This window comes from Notothenia coriiceps, unplaced genomic scaffold (assembly GCF_000735185.1).
Source record: "Notothenia coriiceps isolate Sejong01 unplaced genomic scaffold, NC01 NC01_scaffold00037244, whole genome shotgun sequence".
Taxonomy (NCBI): Eukaryota; Metazoa; Chordata; class Actinopteri; order Perciformes; family Nototheniidae; genus Notothenia; species Notothenia coriiceps.
The window spans coordinates 6710280-6724086 of NW_011369945.1; the positions used below are offsets into that span (position 1 = coordinate 6710280).

The window sequence follows — 13807 nt, forward strand, 5'->3', positions numbered from 1 at the left end:
TAAAAAAACCCTCTTTCCAATGGCCACGCGTTTTTTCCTCCTTCACTTTCGCGTTTCCTGTGTTGGTAAAGTAAACGTTCTGGCATACAAATGCACCTCTTTACTTCACGAATAAACTCTATATAAGCATGAGTCTGAGTGAAATTCTTGTAAAGCAGAACCCACACACCAGTGAGGGTCCTCCGGTCGCCCTGACATTGAGTCTCTCTCGTCGTGTTCGCGAGTTTCTTCGTTTTAAAGTGCGTGGCGGATGAGACACAAATATGGAGGTAACTCGTCGATATTCTCACTGTGTCCGGACAATGCAAAATTGGTGTCGTGTGAGGATTAGTGTGTGGTTTAACGGGCTATTAGGGAGGAAAATAACTCAAATACTTCCTCTGACCCTGATTTTTTAGTCGGGCCCTTAGAGTGCGGGACGGGGTAGACTGCATTTGACAGTTGCCGCCCACCCCCCCCCCGTCAGGCGGTAACCGAGCCACACACAAGACTCACAAAGAAAGGGGGATAATTTTTGTCGGACGCCCCTCGTCCATGAGACGTTCAGTGGGTCCTGTAATTAAGTATCTAGTTCTCGTCTGACCAAATGTCTGAGAGGACAAAAACGGGTTAAGGCCTACGAATTTGGTTACGGATGGGGTGACAGGTCGTTTAAGAGGTATTTTAATTCATGACTGACAGTTTTATATATGATAGAGTTTATTAGCACTACGCAGCAGTAAAGGGGTGCATTTGTATTGTCAGACGTTACTTTACGCAAACAGATTACACACAAAGGTGAAGGAGGAACCCACAGTGAGCCTTGAAAGAGAGAGGGAAAAAAAAAAAAAAAAAGGTACAGGGAACTCCCGGAGGCACGAAGAGGGAAGGTCACTTAAATAATACAGTTATACAAGTGTCTATTCTTAAATGGTCCTCACCCCAAGGCATTGTGGTCGCTCCCTAGATAACGGTAACCTAGAATTCAGAGTGGCGGAATTGGTGGCCGGTAGGACCACTCCTACTTGTCCTTTATCTCGTAGCTTAAGTAGATTAACAGGTTCCCTAGTACTTACTTACCTATGGAATTTGGTAAGTTTGACACGTTCTGTTTTACATTTTGTCTCGTTCATTATAACTTGTCAAAAATACTATGTTTGAGTTGAAAAAATTGAAACAGTAAACGAATATTAACGCTGGCGTAAATTCAACCCAAATTCCCTGGCACGGAGAGGGAGTGTCTCATCCCCCGGCAATAACCTAATATAGACGTCTCTCAATTCTAAATGGTCCTCGCCCCAAACTCTGGGTGCTCCCGATACACGGGTAACCTAGAATTCCGCGAATTGGTGAGCAGGTAGGACCACGTGTAAAAAGAGTCAAAAAAATTACAGTAAGGATACTTAGTTGATTATATGTAGTCATGACTCAAATGTTGACGGAATAACATACACTCTCGACGGAAGTCCATGTTTTTTCGGGACGTCGTTAGGACTTCCGTCGCAAATACTCCTCTCTCCATTGCGTGTATTTATGAGTAGACATAGACAGTGATAACGATTGCCTATAAGGGAACTATGGGATGGTACGTTTCCTTACACACACACACGTACGTAGGGTAGTACGGGGTGCGACAACCGGGCTGACAACTGCTGTGGACAACATGGTTAGTAACTTGAAAGAGGAATCTATTGTCCTCGTGCTGCATCCGTCGGACTCTTGATTTAATGCCTAGATATAAGCAATAACAAGATCCGATAAGGAAATTGTCCATTGTACACTAATTTTCCTTACATTCTGGTTCGATCGTCAGGGTATATGGCACGTCCCAGGAAACCCGAAAAAACTATCAAACATAACTGTGCTACCTTACGTGGAAATGACACGCTCTGCGAAACATATTTCTCCGCGCTCGGACGTACTTTTCCTGGTTACCCGAACAATCGAAGTTGGTGTGGGTCTTCTTAGGGGACAACCTGGGTTATTTTATAACCCGAGTCGACTCGGACCTTACTTCTTTTTCTTTAACCCGTTATCCTGACTTTTTTTTCTCTCTCCTGTTTTTTGTTTTCATGTCCCTTTAGGGGCTCCGTAAGAAGCATATCCCTTGAACACAACAAACGGCCATCGCAAATGACACAAGTAAAAAAAAAAGAATTGAGTTTGTAAATAAAATACACTTAATTATTAATTGCTAAGTTTCAATTTCCTACATTGTGTCTTGCACAGTTTGAACGGTTAAGGTATCTGCTTAATATATTTTCTCATGACCTTTGACCATGGATTATTTGTATGCTCTATTTCCTGTTTATCCTCACTAGGATGGCCGAGTGGTTAAGGCGTTGGACTTAAGATCCAATGGGCAATAGCCCTCGTGGGTTCAAACCCCACTCCTGGTAACCTTAACTTCTGCTTCACCAACACTAATCGTCCGCATGGTTGTGTCGTGTTGAAGCTTGCCGGTGGGCGTGTCTGGCACGCGAACAATCACATTAATATCCCGCCCCGGACACACAAGCATGTGGTTTGATTGGCTAGTGCTCGTACTGGCATATTGTTTGATTGGCTGACGCTTGAAAAGTTGAACTTTTCTCAACTTTCGAAGCGAGCAATGGAGGCAAAGCGATGCGACGGAACCACAATGCAGTTCGGCAAAGCTTGACGTCACCCCACTCAAAGTGAATGGGAGGCGTCTCCGTTGAAGCACGCAACGGAACCGTGTGAACGTACCGTAAGGGAGAGGAAGGTCACTTGAACACAACAAATGGCGATAGCAATTATAAGCAAATAACGTTAAAAAAAAGTTGAGTTTGTATATAAATAAATAATTACCTGCTCTGTTTCCATTTCCCGTATTGCTCAGTTTGAGTGGTTAAGGTATCCATTCGCTTAATATATTTTCTCATTACCTTTGACAATGGATAAAGTCGATGCTCTATTTCCTGTTCATCCTCACCAGGATGGCCGAGTGGTTAAGGCGTTGGACTTAAGATCCAATGGGCAATAGCCCTCGTGGGCTCAATCCCCACTCCTGGTAAATTGTTTGTGTTTACTTGCCCTTAGGTCCTGCTCAACACATTTATGAAACTCAAAAGTTAAGATACAGTAGTTAAGCATATCTGCCGTACTGTCTCAGACAGACGGGTAAAATGAATGTATAAGTGTAGACCAATGAGAATGGGTTTGGTGGTTCTGACCTGTCAATCATGCCACACATACTCCTGGTATCTTAATAGTGATGACTTCCTCCTTCATTGAATAAAAGCATGGGTTGTAAATATTAATTGATTGAACTCCAGCTAAAGCAGTTCAGATTAAAATGCCTTCTTAAAACCACTCTGACATACTATATGAAATAAAACCACAATATTGTACACGTGAAATTAAAACATCTTGTTGTCTTTTTACTAAATGCAACCAAGTCTTTTCACAGTGAAGTGAACTCAGAGCAAAAGATTAACTTTAGACCCAAGATACTTCAATTTGATCTCATAATATAAAATGGGGTTTTAATGCTACTAAAATTTAACCCTTTTTACGATCCGACTCGTATGACTTTTTATGATGTATGGTACTTTCTATTTTGTGACTGATGAGTGTTGGTTATTGGAGTGGTCTCTGTCTGGAACTTATATATAATATACCTCACAGAAAGAGAATGAGCAAACTGTATAATGAAATGCTCCTCTACTGAGACACTTGTACTATATTGTTTCTTGAAATGGCCCCTTTCTTAAAGATCGTCTGTCACTTGTGTTGACCTAATACAAGGTATATCTATATACGTATTACAGCATATAACCCTGAGTTTCACGTAAGGAGAACAGCTTTTTTTGCCAGTCAGAATTGCCTCTGAACAAAGTGCGGTGGGATGCAGAGGGGAAATGCTAAGAGGTGAAAAGGAATCAGTGTCGGTCTGATTGCTGGTGGAGCCTGATCTTTAAAGAGCTAAAGGCCAAAGCTAATAAGCGCTTGACTAGCAGACGTGTCCAGTGACAGGAGAACAGAACAGAGCAGACACTCTGACCTTTCCTCATGAAGACTTGACCGGGGAAGAAGAAAAGAGAACGAGATCGGAGGGAAACATCTCCGAGACAGAGAGGAGCTGCAAAGATTTGCTGTGTCCACTCGGACAGAATAAATTAAAGTAATGTAATTGAGGTGAAGTGATGGCTGGCGGCCCGAACACTTTGTGTCACGGCTGTCGCTTCGAATCAAAGGGATTTCCATGGTTTCTCTGCCCCAGTGTCGGTCAAGGCATCCAGAGCCACCCATTGAGGAAAGTAAAGAGTAATGGAGGTCAGGAGAGTGACACCAATGCTCAGACGAGGAGAAGGGAACAGCAACACACTCCAAGAGGAGATGTGGAGCGCATAGGTAGCTGACTGGGTCACAACTATGCCAAAGAAACACAAGTAGTGGTATGTTTTCAGATCGAGGCCTTACCATACAATCTGAGCAGTGCTGGAAGAAGCACTCACATTCTATGGACTTTAAAATACTTGTCCTTAATTGAAAATGTTACTTAAGATGAAGTTTTATAGTATTATATTAATTGAAATTAATAAATGATCCTGTTTTCATAAGCACCAAATACATAGTAGCATTTCAATGTGGGGCAGATTTACTAACGATACAAGTAATATTTGTAAATGTGTAGTACAGTACTGCATCTTATCATGCGTTTTGAAATGTAAAAAGTAACTATGAGTAAATGAGTTAAAAACTAAATAAAAAGCTTGTCATGGTATTGTAATGTAATGTAATGTAATGTAATGTATTGTATATAGTGAAGAATATTATTGCTTGCTCATAAAGAAATGTTTATAAATAAATGTGCTTCCAGAAGGTCTTAAACTATGAAGAGAAGTGAGCTTCATGACAGTGTTAATGGTGAGCACAACATAAGGAAGGAACTGCATTTCTGCTACTTTTATTAGATGTATTCACTGAGGTTCAGGAGAGGGCACCGTGCCAGGCACGAGCAGTTCAGAGCTCAGCACGTGACAGGAGAAAACAGACAGTCAGTGTAGTGTAGGGCCTGGATGACCTTGGGAAGAAGACTGGACCTGGGCGAAGCCAAGAGGCGTGGGCTCGCCTGTTCTCCAATCAACAATTGACAGCACCTCACTCAGAAATACACAATCAGAATATGATTATATAAGTATATGAAATGTGTTTTGTCAGTTTCCGGGGCTCTGGAAGGTAGTGTGAGACAGTTAGGAATTTTGAACATGACAATAGCGGCTATTTTAATGTAAAGCAGGAAACTATTCAACAAATGGTCACACAAGTTGTGACTGGAGAGTTTCAAATGCAGGTGTTTGATGTTGTTTCATATCTGACATATCTGGGTTGCTTGGGTCTTTTACTGTTAAAAAAACAACGCCATGCCATGTAGCCTCAAGGAAATCATGTTTTCAGAATGAGCTGCCTAATATTATATTAGACAGCCACAGAGAGAGAGAGAGAGAGAGAGAGAGAGAGAGAGAGAGAGAGAGAGAGATGTAGAGGGACAGTGAGGCAGGATGGTAGTGAAAAGCCAGACAGGAAGTGCGACAGATACACACAGCTTACAGCGATGCAGAATCAGCAGGAAAGGCATGTTACAGACTGGCTGTAATAAGTGCCAGGACCAGAGTAAGCGCAGGTCATTTACATGACAGAGTCAGGAGGGTAATTCCAGCCGTATGATAACTTGTCAGTCGGACACAGAGTCCAGCAGGAAGCTAATGGGCTCGACGCAGCACTGACAGAAGCAGCAGGCTGGAAAACACTGCAGGTTCTCTGCAGAGGAAGCAGGAGAGACACTTTCTAAAAGCAACAATACAGAAAGGGCACTTTGAGAAAGACATTTTGGAAAGAAACTTTTACTTGACATGTCATTTAGCTGACACTTTCATCCAAAGCCACTTACAGACACTTCAATCCTGTGGATGACATGCCTCCGGGAACAATTTGGGGGTTAGGTGTCTTGCCTAAGGACATCTGAACATGTTGGCTGCATTGTACCTCCAACCTTCTGATAGAAAGGTTGTCCCTTACAGCCTGCACTAACAGTCTCCCTATAAAACACGACTCTGGTGGGACTCGAACTCACAGCCTTTGAATTACATCTCTAGCGATTGACTAGAAGTCCAATGCGCTGTCCATTGCGCCACAGAGCCTCTCATACCTGACATATACATAGACAAATGATCCCTCAAATTGTAAAGTCTCCTTTTGGTTTGGTTCGACACCAACAGCACAATAATTTGCTGTTAAACCGTCCACTGTCCGCCAGCTCAAACACACTTTGTCTGTCTTGCTGTTTGGTGATGGTAACATGAAGTGACTTTATCAAAGATGTTACATGTAAACCGCTGCCCAGATAGACTTCACTGTAAAGTTGTGGGCTGGAAAACCAAAACAAATAAGCTGAAAGACACAGATCTATTGAAACCAAGGCTGTTTTGCTGCCAAGAGACACACATTCAAAAGTTTACAGTTGTATTCATTACAACAAATAACCAAAATGTATGGCTTTGGTCATGCTACCTGAACAGAACAAATAAAGACACATTGCACAGAGAAAGGGACGTCTATGGCTCAGTGATTGGCTCATCCTCTGAACACAAGAACGGCGGTTCATTCCCGAACTCTTCCTATTCTCATGCCGAAGTGTCCTTGTCCCAAATTGCTCCCAAAGGCACAGCCATCAGTGTGAGTGAATTAACATTAGCAGTTTAGCACCTTGTATAACATCCCTGCAAACGGTGTACAAACGTGTGAGTTTATGTTGGCTCCATTTACAATACTCCTAGAAGCAGTCCCTAGAGTAAGTGTCACTGCGCGAGTGTTAGCAGAGGAACGTTCCAGAGGTCACAAAGGAAGACTAGATACAGTATGCTCCATACTTGATAAGTTGGTTATTGTACCATAGTCAGTTCTAATTTCTCACTCTTTGGGAAAGCGATGGCTGTGGCACAATAATCGCTTTCATGTCTATTTCCAGCATAATTGCAGAGGAGTCAGTGATAACTGTCAGCGTCGCCCAGGAAGAAAGAAACGGTTTAAAAACGAACTCTGCTATCAACAGTTGGCAGGAAGACAGAAGTGGCTGAAATAGTTTGCACCAGAGAAAATGAGAATGTGACGTGCAGATGAAGCGAAACAAATGATTACAAAAACAGACTGTACAGAAGACAGACAGAGACACGTTGAGATTAAGGAAGAAACGAGGAAGAGGAGAGCCAGAGAGAGAGAAGGGGAAATAGTTCATTCTTCCTCCGGTTCCTGATAAAAGGCCTTTCACCTCCAATCAATAGACTATCAGGGCTTTTTATCCTCTCCTGGTGTCAGACCCAGAGCTATCAGGCCTCCTCTGTGATCTGACACATCAGGTCAGAGTCTGAAGCACCATGTCCATCCTCCAATCTCACTGCAGAGAAACTGCTGCTGGGTTATTTAAAGTGTCTCTGTGGGAGAAAGGTTACATGAGGTCGTTGTTTCCCTTTGGCAGAGTCACATGTTTAAAAAAAGTCTTATCGTCTTTCAAAAAATGTAATAATCCTTCTTAACACTTTGATCCCGATTGAAATATCTCAACAACAGTTGGATGGATTGCCAAAGAACTTTGTGGAAACATTTATATTACCCTCAGGATGGATTTTAATAGCTTTGGCGATCCTCTGACTTTTCATTTCACTCTAAAATCAAAATGTGTACAATTATTTGGTTTAATAATAAAATACCTGAAAAATACTATAAATAATGACCATGAGCCTAGCACCGACTGCTAATTAGTATGCTAACGCCAGAATGATGAACATTATAAAAATCAAATCAGCAGCATTAGCATTTTGAGCTAGCATTTAGCTCAAGGTGATGTGTACATAATAGAGATGTTAAGATTCACCGATTCGCATCGGATCACCGGCATAAACGTTCAAGATGCGAGTGCACCGGTTGAAAGAGTGCACATCGGTTACATGCAGTTTGGGTTGAACTTGCGATACATCGATTGCGTAGCGTCTTTGCATCGGTAAAAACCCGATTCACTCATATAAAATCCCCTCATCTTGTCAACGCTCAGCAGAGACGATCTTTGATCTCTGCTTCGCCGCTACGGAGGCCGAGAGTGTCAGTTATCAACACACATGGAAGTCGAGGAGAAAGAGAAACACGGCGCACCAAAAATACCTACAAATCAAACGTTTGGCAACACTTCGGATTGTTCAAGAAAGACGGTCAACTTGAAAAATCGCTCGCAAATTGTAAACGATGCCGTGCCGCTTTAAAGTACACAAGTAGTACGAGGAACTTAGCGACGCACATAAAGAGGCGACGTGGGGTCTGCGGCTGAAAAGAGAAACCTGGAAGTTAGACATGAGTTAAATCACTCAGTGAGGTGTTCTGTCAGAGAGAGTGGTGTTTAGTTTACAGCAGCCTGTGACTGCCAATAATAGTCTAAATGTCTTCCTTATAAGCAGTTATGAAATACCTGTTTGTGAAAGGTTATTTGTTTTCTTTATTGTTCATATAGAAACCACTGCTTTCTGCTCACTGGTGAGTTAGCCTATGAATGAGTGTTAAGCACATCAGGCTGGCAGCTGTATGGGCATTGCACGGTAGTTGTTATTTGCACATTGTTAATCATGGGCAATGCATCCTTACATTGTTTAACTGTGAGGTGTTATACAATTGTAATCTGGAGAGTTTTTTAAGGTAAAAAAGGTAAAAAAAAGAAACAGCATGAGGGGATGCGCAGTACTAGTGGAGAGAACCAAATATGTAAAGCACTTTTTTGTTAATGTATGATTTGCTTCATATAAGAAATAAAACAAAAATCCTCTGTCGTACCATATTGAAGTATCATTATTTTGCATCGTGTTGAATCGCATCGTATCGCATAATGTTGAATCAAATCGTATCGAACTGTATCGCAACAGGGGTTAATCGTATCGTATCGCATTGCCTGGTGTTTCAAATGTATCGTTAATGTATCGTATCAACTTATCGAGATGCGCATGGCATCGGCTTCAGTGATGGAGATGCACATCCCTAGTACATAAGTGGCTTTCGACTGTTGTTTGAATACTGTACCATAGAATATGACCGACAGAACAACATACGTATAATCCTGCTGCAGTGCTCACGTCTTGTTATGAAGCTAATTCCTTAGATTTACTTAATATTCAATGTTTTGTGTCATGAACTGTGGAGCTATGGTCTATTGCTACATCTGTGAGAACGACATATTCACATAACCACCACCTGGATGCTTCTGAATGTGTGTAATGTTATGGATTCCAGCTGACTGTCTGATTAAATCCTTGGTAAAGATGCTGTGTCAGTGATATTCCAAAACTGTTAATCCCTGCTCACTTAGAGGCTAAATGAATAGAGAGCGAGCTGCTCCTCAGAGAGCGGCTGGAGGAGGCAGCAGCAGCAGGGGATGGAAATGAGATGGAGATGTTTCATTTATTCATTGATTTTCTCAGCGAGCAGCTTGGATCGCTCTCCGGGAACCTGCACCATGAATGTTGCTGAGGAGGAAATATGACACACACAGCTTCCTTATTTCACTACTACATGCTAAGGCTAGATTAGGGTACTGCCTGGAAGCTACCACTGTTGGGAAGTTGTTTGTTAACCTATTATGCTGTCGAAGCAAAAGCTGCATCTCCTGCTGCTACGGTCACACTTTAACTTACCATCTGTTGTCTATTACGTTCTTAGAGTTCTTCCACACGGCTACAAGCTGGTTTTTTCTATTTATATTTCAGACTTCAACACTCTGAGGACGTAACCACTAGTTTAGTAGTTTTTACTCAAAACAGACCTACAGTATAGTACAACAGCAAACAGGAAATATTAAAACTATGCTGAGAATGATGAGGGATTTCTAAGAGCACCTACAGATGGGCCCACATTTACTTTTATTTTTTGATCGAAAAGAAAAAGTTTGTCAAGTTATTTTTAGTAAGTTTTAACTGAAGGTATTCACATGTCTTTTTTAATTAATATCTGACACATTTGGCTCTCCTGTCTCTTGTAAGAGTTAATAAGAGACCAGGATATGTCAGTAGCATTACAGAAGACTGGCTTTGGTGTCAGCAAAAGGGCAACGACGGAAATTACCTTCAACATGAAGCCTTCACCACATGACAGAGTGTGACCTTTCTACTGTGGAAGACTTAGAAGTGAGTAAAGTCTTCAGTCGCTCTTAAAAAGTAAAATCTTATCTTTAAATTGATGAAGTGTAGCAGGTTGAGGAAGGCATGCTAGCACCACAGCAGAGAGCCTTGTCAATCCACTGTTTCCTGAAATCAAAGTCAGATCGGCAAACAAAGCGACTGGCAGCACTTTGCAACCAAAACACTGTTTGTTCAGAGGCTCGAGCATCAAACCAGCTGATGACACGGCAGAAATCTGCGGGCTCTGTTTCTTTAGTTCCCCTGGTGGTGAAAATCATTCAGATCCAGATTAAACCCATCCCACCCTCCCAGGCTTTGATGTGGGGATAAAGCAGTGAAGCTTGTTCCCCGCAGAAAGCCCCACAACAAACCATGATCTTCATTTTGTCAAAGCCTCACATCAATATCCAGCACAGGAATCCCTGCTGGGGATTTATGTTGGGCGAACACACATTCACATTCATCCTCATGGCGAAAACCTTCACTACAAACAGAGAATAAAGACGGGACATTAGTCTGTAGGATTTGATCCTTCTCAGTACAAATGATTCTTTATTTGTTATGTTTTTGTGTCCTGAGCTCAAATGAAGTCTCTTTACAACTGAGTGAAACTGCAGCAGAGCAGTTTGGGAGTCACCTTCATCTCTATTAGACTTCTAAGATAAGATAAGATAAACAATTATTGATCCCTGTAGGGAACTCAGGTGTTAAAGCAGCAACAGGAGTACGATTGAAACCAAGGATAGGACAGGTAAGAGTTCACACAAGGACAAAAAGAAGGAGAAATACAGAATGTAATGAACAGACTGTATAAACCGTATTCCCTATAGCTCTGAAACAATACCAACAATAATGCTAGTAATGTGGATTTGTCCAAACTATGTACATCTGTATCCTGTCTTTCTTACCGTCTCTCCTGTTGAGTTTGGCGAAGCCCGGCGCGTGGCTGCTGGACAGCTGAGAGGAGCTTCTGAAGGACGATGGAGGCAGATTGGAAACCAATGAGCTGTCACACACGTCTGTCAACCAATCACAAAGCAGAAAAAAAACGTACATTTTAAAACAAGGCTTGAACTTAAACAGTTTAAAGATGCAAATAAAGATGCACATGTGTAGACTCCGCGGTCTTAAAATCCCCACAATGCTTTGCGCACAGACCAATTTCCAAATCTTTGGCGGAAATCGCGCTCCACTTAAGGCGGGGCCTCGCATACGACGCACACCTGCACACCTGTTCCTCCATTCTTCGTTTTACGAGGCTAGGAAGGATTCTTGCCTCGCTTCTGAAGCAAGTGACTCGGAAGACATGTGCTACCAAGGAAGAGTCCTCGACATTGAGAAACACCCCCTATTTCAGGTTTCTAATCAAAAACATGTAAAAAAACTGACGGGGGAACCAGAAGTGCTAAAATGCTAACTCATTCCCGGGTTTTAGGACTCATTCCTTCAACAAGTACTGGTGATTGTAATGTCAATAAACTTCACTTATAGTTGCCACACGTTTTGCACGGCACTTCCATACTTTAGCCAGAGTAATGACCGACATGTAACATGTGCCTTAAAACGAGCTACCTTTGAATACATTATCTCTACATGCACATCAGCATCCAGTCATCGTTCCAGATGAAAAAACTGAGATGTTTGGAATAGAGTAGAAAGTTCAACAGGAGCACCACACAGAGTTCCCGTTAGCCGGTAATTACCGGACTACGACCGGTAAAATATGCTGAAGACCGGCAAATCTAAATCTCTCCGGTCAAAGCGTCCGGTCAAAATATATTTCCCCTTAGCGCAATAACGCATCAGTTGTGCAACTTGCGCCACTTATGTGACAGACAAAAGAGTATGTGACAGACAAGAATAGTCAATTCTACTGTCTAACACGTAATGTGGAGAAAGAGATGTCCTGTATGGGTTGATTGTGCGTTGATCTGTTGGTAATGCCTCGGGGTTCCGGTCGGCATGTAAACAAATGCATAATGCTGCGCTATAGACAAGTTTACGCGCCAAACCACGGGTAGCGCCATAACCCTACACAAATGCACTTCATTTCCGCCGGAAGTCTTTTGCACAGCGTCTGTCGGTGTAAACCGGTGTAAACAGTCAGACGGGCACTGGTGTAAACACAGCGATTTCGATGCTAACAGTGATGCTAGCTTGGGAACACGATTCTACTTCTTTGACTGGAGATGGCGTTACTCTCCCCCACCGAATTCAGTGCAANAGAGATGTCCTGTATGGGTTGATTGTGCGTTGATCTGTTGGTAATGCCTCGGGGTTCCGGTCGGCATGTAAACAAATGCATAATGCTGCGCTATACTTTGCGGCCTCACCCGGTTGCATAGCGACGCTTATTGTTTAGGTGTCTTTTAATAAGCAGGTAGTCATATCATTAGCTAGAACTAGCTAGCTAGCTATTTTAATTACCTCTCAAACTAGTTATAGATATGTTTAGTTTTACTGTCGGGTCACTCATTACTGATCCGCGAGCTGCATGATACTGACGGGCTGTCAGGAGAGGGAGAGAGCGCTCCGTTTATTATTCCTGTGTTATTGTAAATTACTGTACACTTTTGAATAATGTAGTTAATCTACTATAATTACTTTGTTTAATATCGAATCATATCAATTTGTTTTAAAGCTCAATAAATAACAACTGAGACTGCCAAGGCACACANTTACTGATCCGCGAGCTGCATGATACTGACGGGCTGTCAGGAGAGGGAGAGAGCGCTCCGTTTATTATTCCCGTGTTATTGTAAGTTACTGTACACTTTTGAATAATGTAGTTAATCTACTATCATTAGTTTGTTTAATATCGAATCATATCAATTTGTTTTAAAGCTCAATAAATAACAAAGAGTCAAATTGTGTCCGGAAGATTTAAACTTTAACGGACATGTTGACCGGCGAAAAAATATTCTAACGGGAACTCTGGCACCACAACACTAAGAGATTCAAGAAAGGCTAAATACCACAAGCAAAGGGCAGGATCACCAGGTTGTTGTTTGTCTCAAGAGCTGAGGTGTAGAGTTGCATCAATGATTCGGCTGGTTAAATGTCAGCCAAGTGAAAGCAGGCCTTTGACATTACACTGCAGTCTGTCAGCAGTTTAACACAGGAACCTCTCCTCTCTCAGAGTGTAAACATTATTAAGGGTCAAAATCATAAAAGGAGATGTGTCCAAACTCTTCTCCAGAGTGGAAAACACAGCTGAGGGGTCTCCAGTTAAAACCACGCTGAGGATATCACAATATCACACGCAGCTGGAGATAGATTATCATTTCCCATCTGTTCGTCTGAGAGAAAGTGTTGAGTTGTTAAAGACAGAAGGACGAGAGTGCACTGAGGCTGAGACGGGGAAATAATCGGCAATAGAGAAATAAATGATGTCATCGAATACGGTAATACACAAAGAAACCTTTAAATCAAACGTTTGTCACAGCTTCATCGTCATTCCTTTTGAGTCTGTGGATATTAGCGAGTGGCACTAATCACAGAGAGGCATGCTTCATGTCCCCAGGTGGAAACAGGTCTTTCAGCTGTAATGGCACCATACAGTAGGAGATGAATGAACTGTGTAATAATGTTGTAGCAGGACAGGGGGGGAAGTAAACGACACACCCTAGAGATTCCCCTGAGAAAAAGGG

General features: G+C 42.2%; 3 non-coding genes across 3 annotated transcripts; 2 read left to right on the forward strand and 1 right to left on the reverse strand.

The window, feature by feature from the left end:
- The first annotated feature begins 2295 nt into the window (after positions 1 to 2295).
- On the forward strand, positions 2296 to 2378 carry trnal-uaa (transfer RNA leucine (anticodon UAA)). Its single transcript has one exon. It is a non-coding gene; the product is annotated as a tRNA-Leu (tRNA).
- A 555-nt stretch (positions 2379 to 2933) lies between these two features.
- trnal-uaa (transfer RNA leucine (anticodon UAA)) lies at positions 2934 to 3016 on the forward strand. The gene has a single exon. It is a non-coding gene; the product is annotated as a tRNA-Leu (tRNA).
- Positions 3017 to 6054: 3038 nt separating this feature from the next.
- trnar-ucu (transfer RNA arginine (anticodon UCU)) lies at positions 6055 to 6146 on the reverse strand. The gene is given in 2 exon segments: positions 6055 to 6090; positions 6110 to 6146. It is a non-coding gene; the product is annotated as a tRNA-Arg (tRNA).
- Positions 6147 to 13807: the final 7661 nt, after the last annotated feature.